Raw genomic sequence first — 7,044 nt, forward strand, 5'->3', positions numbered from 1 at the left:
AGAAGAAAGTAGGAACATTCATATCTGCCCTGAACTCCTAATCTAGGCTTTACCTAAGAGGAGTCTGTGGAGATGGCTCAGCAGTTAAAGCCACTTGCTTGTAAAGCCTGCTGGCCTGGGCTCAATTCCTTAGTATCCATGTAAAAAACCAGATGCACACAGTGGCAAGAGGTCCTTGTGTGCCCATTCTCTCTTTGCCTCACTCTCTGTCTCTCTTATTGCAAACAAATACAAACTACATTTCGGGCAGGCGTGGTGGCTCACGCCTTTAATCCCTGCACTTGGGAGGCAGTGGTAGGAAGATCACCATGAGTTTGAGGCCAGTCTGAGACTATATAGTGGCTTGCAGGTGAGATCCTACCTCAATCAAAGTAAAAAAACAAAAGAATGTTTTGGAAAGAGCCATAAAATGCCATGTAACTGACAAAGGTCTGAAGCCAGGGAGACATGCCCTTGATGTCCTGGAAAGTCCTCTCCACCTTGCCCATACTTAACTCCTTGGCTGGTGTCTGCTCAGAGGTCTACACTAGGTATGATCTATTGATTTTTTTTTTTTTTTTTTTTTTTGCAAGGTAGGGTCTTACTCTAGCTCAGGCTGACCTGAAATTCACTATGTAATCTCAGGGTGGCCTCGAACTCATGGTGATTCTTCTACCTCTGCCTCCCTAGTGCTGGGATTAAAGACATGCGACAGCATGCCTGGCTGATTTTTAATATTTAACAAATTTTAATTTTATTTATTTGAGAGAGAGAGAGAGAGGGAGACAGAGAGAGAGAATGGACACACTAGGGTCTTCAGTCACTGTAAATGAATTCCAGATGCATGCAAGTTTGTGCATCTGGCTTACATGGCTTACATGGGTCCTAGGGAATCAAACCTGGGTTCTTTGGCTTCACAAGCAGACACCTTAACTGCTAATCCATGTCTCCAGCCCTCGGTATGATCTATTGCCTGAGGAGCAGCTTTGAAGACTACTTCCAGACCTGAACTGTAAGGACCAACTTGAAGAGAACCAGACAGGCAAGGCTTCCCAGAAGGGAACATACTGAGTTGGACTGGAGGAGACAGTTCACTGGTATACTGCTTGTTGAGCATGCACAAAGCCTGGGGTTCAACTCCCAGCACCACATAAACCGCCCCCCCCCCCAAAAAAATCCACCCTCAGAAGGTGGTAACAAGAGGAGAAGGATTTCAAGGTAGTTCTTGGCTACATAGCAAGCTCAAGGCCAGGCTGGGCTACATGTGATCCTGCCTCAAAAACAAACAAAAAGAATTGTAGTCCAGGCCAGAAAGATTCCAAAACTTAGAGGAAGAAACCCATTCTTTCTATTCCTTATTCATCCCTTGATACATGACACCTGGTATGAGCCAGAATGATTCTGGAGATTTAGGGGTTCAGAGACTCGGGGCTGTCCCAGGCTCTTTTCTGACACTATGTGGCAGGTGCTGACAGGGTCAGAGAAGAGGGAGGCAAGGAGTAATGGGGTGCGTTTGTGGCTGTCAGCCGGCTTCATCACAGAAGGAACCAGGATTTTAACTAGTTTCTCTCGTTCTTTCTGCAGCTCCACAGGAGCCAACCTGAGCCCGCGCACAAGGACATGGCCCTGTGCAGAGGTCGTGTGGAAGAACTTGGAGCCCCAGGGTTTAGGCAGCTGCTGGGGCCTGGGCTGTGAGGAGATACTGGGGCCTCATTAACAAGGCTGAGTTTCCCACGATGAGATAATCCCACTAGTACAGACGTGAACTTGGCTCAGGCCTTGTTGATCCCTGATACCCCTCTGCTCTTGGCTTTAGTCCAAGGCTGAGTAAATGGAAGGAGGATGGGTGCTTCCCAAGCAGCATGTAGCAAGCAAGGGCTTGGAGCCAGAAAGAAGGCTGGCTGGTCAATGCAGTGGTCATCCCTGTCCACGCTCAGCACACCTGGCTTCTCTCTTCCATTGCTGGGCCTGTGCTTGAGATGTGCTGGTGACAATGGAAATGGTAGGTCACAGTGGCTGTGTTGAGGAATCAGTCTGTGGAATAACCACGTCAAAGCTTAGGGGTTAACATACCCGTCACTATTAAGTCCTCTGGGTGTAGTTGAAAAAAAGAAATAAATAATAAATGAATAAATAACCTTTTGTGGGGGGAAGTAGGGTCTCACTCTAGCCCAGGCTGACCTGGAATTCATTATGTAGTCTCAGGCTGGCCTCTTTTTCTTTTTTTAAAAAAATATTTATTTATTTATTTATTTGACAGAGAGAAGAGGGAGAGAGAGAGAGAGAGAGGAGAGAAGGGGTGCACCAACCACTGCAGACGAACTCCAGATGCATGCGCCCCCTTGTGAATCTGGCTAACGTGGGTCCTGTGGAATCAAAACTGGGCTCTTTGGCTTTGCAGGCAAATGCTTTAACCACTAAGCAATCCGTACAGCCCTCAGGCTGGCCTCAAACTCACAAGGGATCCTCCCACCTCTGCCTACCGAGTGCTAGGTGAGTACCACAACACCAAACCAGTATCTAATTTTTTGTTTGTTTTGGGGTATTTTTCCCCCCAAGATAGGGTTTCACAATGGAGCAGTCTAACCTGGAATTCACTATGCAGTCTCAGGCTAGCTAGCATGTGCTTAGATACGATCTTATTTTTATATGATTTTCAGCATTCTCCACTTCTGTTTTAAGGATCTTGACCTCATTCTGCGTCACCACTAAATATAGAAATTTATTTTTGGCATGGTTGCTTTTTCTAGGCTGTTCTGCCATCTCCTGGAAAAATTGGGCACAGCATGAAATTTAGGATTTAGGCAAGGAGACTTCTCAGGCTGCAGTACATTAAGAGGTGGTGCCCTGGCTGGGGCTAGAATGTGGAAAGAGTACTCCTATTTTTCCTAGGCCTACTCCAGTCTACTTTTGTTTTGTTTTGTTTTTTGAGGTAGGGTCTTGCTGTAGACCAGGCTGACCTGGAATTCACTATGTAGTCTCAGGATGGCCTCGAACTCATGGTGATCCTTCTAGCTCGGGGTCCAAGTGCTGAGATTAAAGGTGTGCGCCACCACGCCCGGCCCTGGCACTACATTTTTATATTAATCATTTATTTACTTATAGAAAGAGGGATGGAGGGAGGAAGAGGCAGATGAGAGAGACAGAATGGGCCACAAGGGCCACTGCAAACAAACTCAGCCCAGATCTGCCTTCCAGGGTAGGGCAGCGACTGGGTAGGTTTCAGCCCCCACCATGGGCCACAGCTGACTTCCTCCTGCTCTAAGCACAGGCTCCTGCTCTCACTCCACCCTGCCCACTCCCTACACCACCGCCTGGCCCTCCTTTCCACTTTCCTGATATCCCCTTGGACTTCTGTTGGCAATACTTCATTAGACCTTGAATCTGGAAAATGGAATGTGAAAGGAATGGGATGAGCCCTCTTTGCAATGCAGGTGTTTGCTGTTACCTAAGGAATGGGATGATCCCTCTGTGCACTGTACCATGACCTTCCTGTATGTCTTCACTTCTAAATAGCTTTGTGATTACATAGCATAGCCTCAATTCCTGACCTATGTAACTTTGTGACTTCTTGTAAAGCCACTCCCCCCCCCCCGTTTAACAGTAAGTAATTTTGTGTTTAACTCCCAATCCTGATTTTACTGTAAACATCATGTGGTTATTTCCAATAAAAGCTGACAGTTCAGGGCTGCATCCTGAGATCCTGAACTCTGGGATGCAGACCTGGTGTACTAACTTTCTACTTCTTCTCTCTTTTTACCCAATAAAACTTTGCCTCACATTCCGTGAGTCAATGGTATTACTTGTGCGACACCGGACCCCATGACAGAATCCAAGCCATCAGGCTTTGAAAGCAAGCACCTTTTAACCAGCCCCCTATTTATTTAGTTAGTTTTTTTCCAGTCAGGGTCTCTCCCTAGCCCAGGCTGACTTAGAACTCATCTGTAGTCCCAGGCTGGCCTCGATTGTCTACCTCTGCTTCCTTAGTGCTGGGATTAAAGACATGGGCTCTCATGCATGGCTCATTATTTATTTTGACAAAATAGGGTCTTGTTATCCCTCCCAGGCTAGTCTGTAACTCCTGACCCAAGGAATCTCCTCTATTAACCTCCTAAGTAGCTGGGCCTGCCCAATGTTTGTGAGGCAGACAAGCATAGGGAAATAGCTTAGCACCCTGTGACATCACTTATCTTGAGCGGCAAACACACCCCTTTTCCAATAGTGTATTTAGCAGCTATAAGCAACTTGGGATCCCCAACTGCATCAACGTGCTTTAAGTATTGCTCTTTCAGTACTGTCTTCATAATGCCCTGGGATAGGGAAACAGGGCTTTTACCAGGTTTTGGACTGGTTTTGAGTACATAACTGGTAAGGCAAACTTTGTTCTTTGAGTGAACTTTAAGGTGGAATCCTCTATTAACTTTTTTTTTTGTTGTTTATCAAGGTAAGGTCTCACTCTAGCCCAGGCTGACCTGGAATTCACCATGGAGTCTCAGGGTGGCCTTGAACTCGCGGCAATCCTCCTACCTCTGTCTCCCAAGTGCTGGGATTAAAGGCATGTGCCACCATGCCTGGTGGAATCCTCTATTTACCATTTTATGCCTATGAATGATTGGGTGTACATATGATGAAAATCAGGTGGATTATGGGGAAAATATGTGAAGTTGAGAAACATAACACTGGTCTGTCAATCAAAACAGAGAACCATCCAAACTAAGGGTTCTTAGTAACCAGTTCTTCCTTGTAGAACCCATTCAAAAGAAGCCCCAGGGCTGGGAGATGGCTCAGTGGTTAAAAGCACTTGCTTGCAAAGCCTTTAGCCAGGATTCAATTCCCAGTACCCAAGTAAATCCAGATGCACTAAGTGGCACATGTGTCTGCGGTTCATCTGCAGTGGCAAAGGCCTGGTGTGCCCAACCTCTTGTTCTCCTTACAAATATATAACAATATTTTTCTTTTAAAAAGGAAGCCCCAAAGAGTAACCCACCGCTCTTGTGAAATCTAGCTCAAGAAGCCCACACCCCTCTTGTAGCATTTCTCCACCCAGTTTTGTACTTTTGCTTTATTTTCTAATAAAATGGCTATCTGTGTGCACTTCCTCAAGTTTTTGAATAAAATGCCAAGAACCTGGAATATCAGAGACCACCAGTAAGTAAATTGGGAAACCTGTGCACATGCTTATTAACAAGCACTTAGGTATTTTTTCACTACCTATTTCCTTATGTTATGATATAAATGGGATTTTTTTTTTCTTTTTGGTTGTTTGAGGTGCTGTCTCACTCTAGTTCAGGCTGACCTGGAATTCACTAGGTAGTCTCAGGATGGCCTCAAACTCACAGCCATCCTCCTACCTCTGCCTTTAAGTGCTGGGAAACTTACCACTAGGAAATCATTAGTAAACCTTTGCTTTTTTTTTTTTTTTTTTTGGTTTTTCGAGATAGGGTCTCACTCTAGTCCAGGCTGACCTGGAATTCACTGTGGAGTCTCAGGGTGGCCTCGAACTCACGGCAATCCTCCTACCTCTGCCTCCCGAGTGCTGGGATTAAAGGAGTGCGCCACCACGTCTGGCTTCAGACATTCTTTTTTCTTGACAACTTCCATATGCATAGACAGTAAAATAACATGATCACAATCCTCCTCCCAAGTCCCCGTTCACTGAACCCCTTCTTCTTTCCAGCTACTTTCCCTTCTACTTTGATGTCATCATTGTTTTCTCTCCTATTGATGTAGGTTTTGGAGTGCAGGAGGGGGACCCCAAGTTGTTGAACCTCAATTTTGGGTCCTGTTCTATTTTTAAAGAATTGATAAAAATGAACTCAAGAAGACTACGGTATGAATTATTAAAAGTCAGAGAGAAATCACAAATTGTGGAGCTTATTTAAGGAAAATTGGGATCTAGGAAGAAAGCTAGAGCAGTCAGAAGCATGTGTGAAATAGGAAGTGCACGCTTATGTGAAAAACACAGCATAGTCTGCAAGACGCATGCAGGAGCAGTTGCTTGGATAGAGCCCTACACATGGGGGAGATGGCATCTAGGTGCTTACGTATGGGGATTTAGCAGGAGCACGCATGACATTCACCCTGAGTTTCCCTGTGGAAGAAAGTTAAGAGGGTGGCGACTTAAGGAAGAAGAATAGAGAAAAAATATTCCAATGAGAAATGAGTAGCAAAGAGGGCTGCACCCACGGTTACCCCGAGTTTAGAGTACTTACCCAAGTAATAGGCCACATGGTGGATCTAGAGTGTAAGGAGATACACAAGATCAGAGGATCATACGTGTAATTCAAGTGAGAAGTTACCCCAAAGTATGAAGCAGGGGTAAGCAGAAAAATTACTCAGACCCAAAACCAGTACTCTGCTCCCCCCCCCACCCCAGCCAGGCTGTGTGAGGGGAATCCACTCCAGTGTTTCCCAGCAGAGATGAGAGGGACTCCAGAGGGCAGACGAGGGATTGGAAAATAAAATGGAGAAGCCTTTATAGTAGATTAAAAATGAAAATGTAGGGCTGGAGAGATGGCTTAGCCATTAAGGCACTTGCCCACAAAGCCAAAGGACTCAGATTCAATTCTCCAGTACCCATATAAAGCCTGGGCATGCATATGTCTGGAGTTCTTTTGCAGTGGCCAGAGGCCCTGACATGCCCATTCTCTCTCTCTCTCAAATAAATAGACTATTTTTTAAAAAGAAAATGAGCAAGGTATGGTGGTACATTCCTTTAATCCCAGCATTTGGGAGGCAGAGGTAGGCCTGTGAGTTTGAGACCAGACTACATAGTGAATTCCAGGCCAGCCTGGGCTAGAGCAAGACCCTACCTCGAAAAACAAAAGTAAATAAATAAAGAGAGAGAGAGAGAAAGAAAATGAAAGAATTAGCAAATCCCTTTATTCAGGGATTCAGTCCACCTGTCCATCACCCCTCTGCTACTTCTGCCCTCATGTTTATTATTTCTTCCCATCTACTGGTTTTTGGTTTGCCTTGTTCTTCTTTTTCCAAGGCTTTAAGGTGAAGCATTAAATTGTTTACTTGCAACCTTTCTAATTTCTTAATATAGGCACTTAAAGCTAT

The sequence above is a fragment of the Jaculus jaculus genome, chromosome 18 (genome assembly GCF_020740685.1).
Source record: "Jaculus jaculus isolate mJacJac1 chromosome 18, mJacJac1.mat.Y.cur, whole genome shotgun sequence".
In the NCBI taxonomy this organism is placed as follows: domain Eukaryota; kingdom Metazoa; phylum Chordata; class Mammalia; order Rodentia; family Dipodidae; genus Jaculus; species Jaculus jaculus.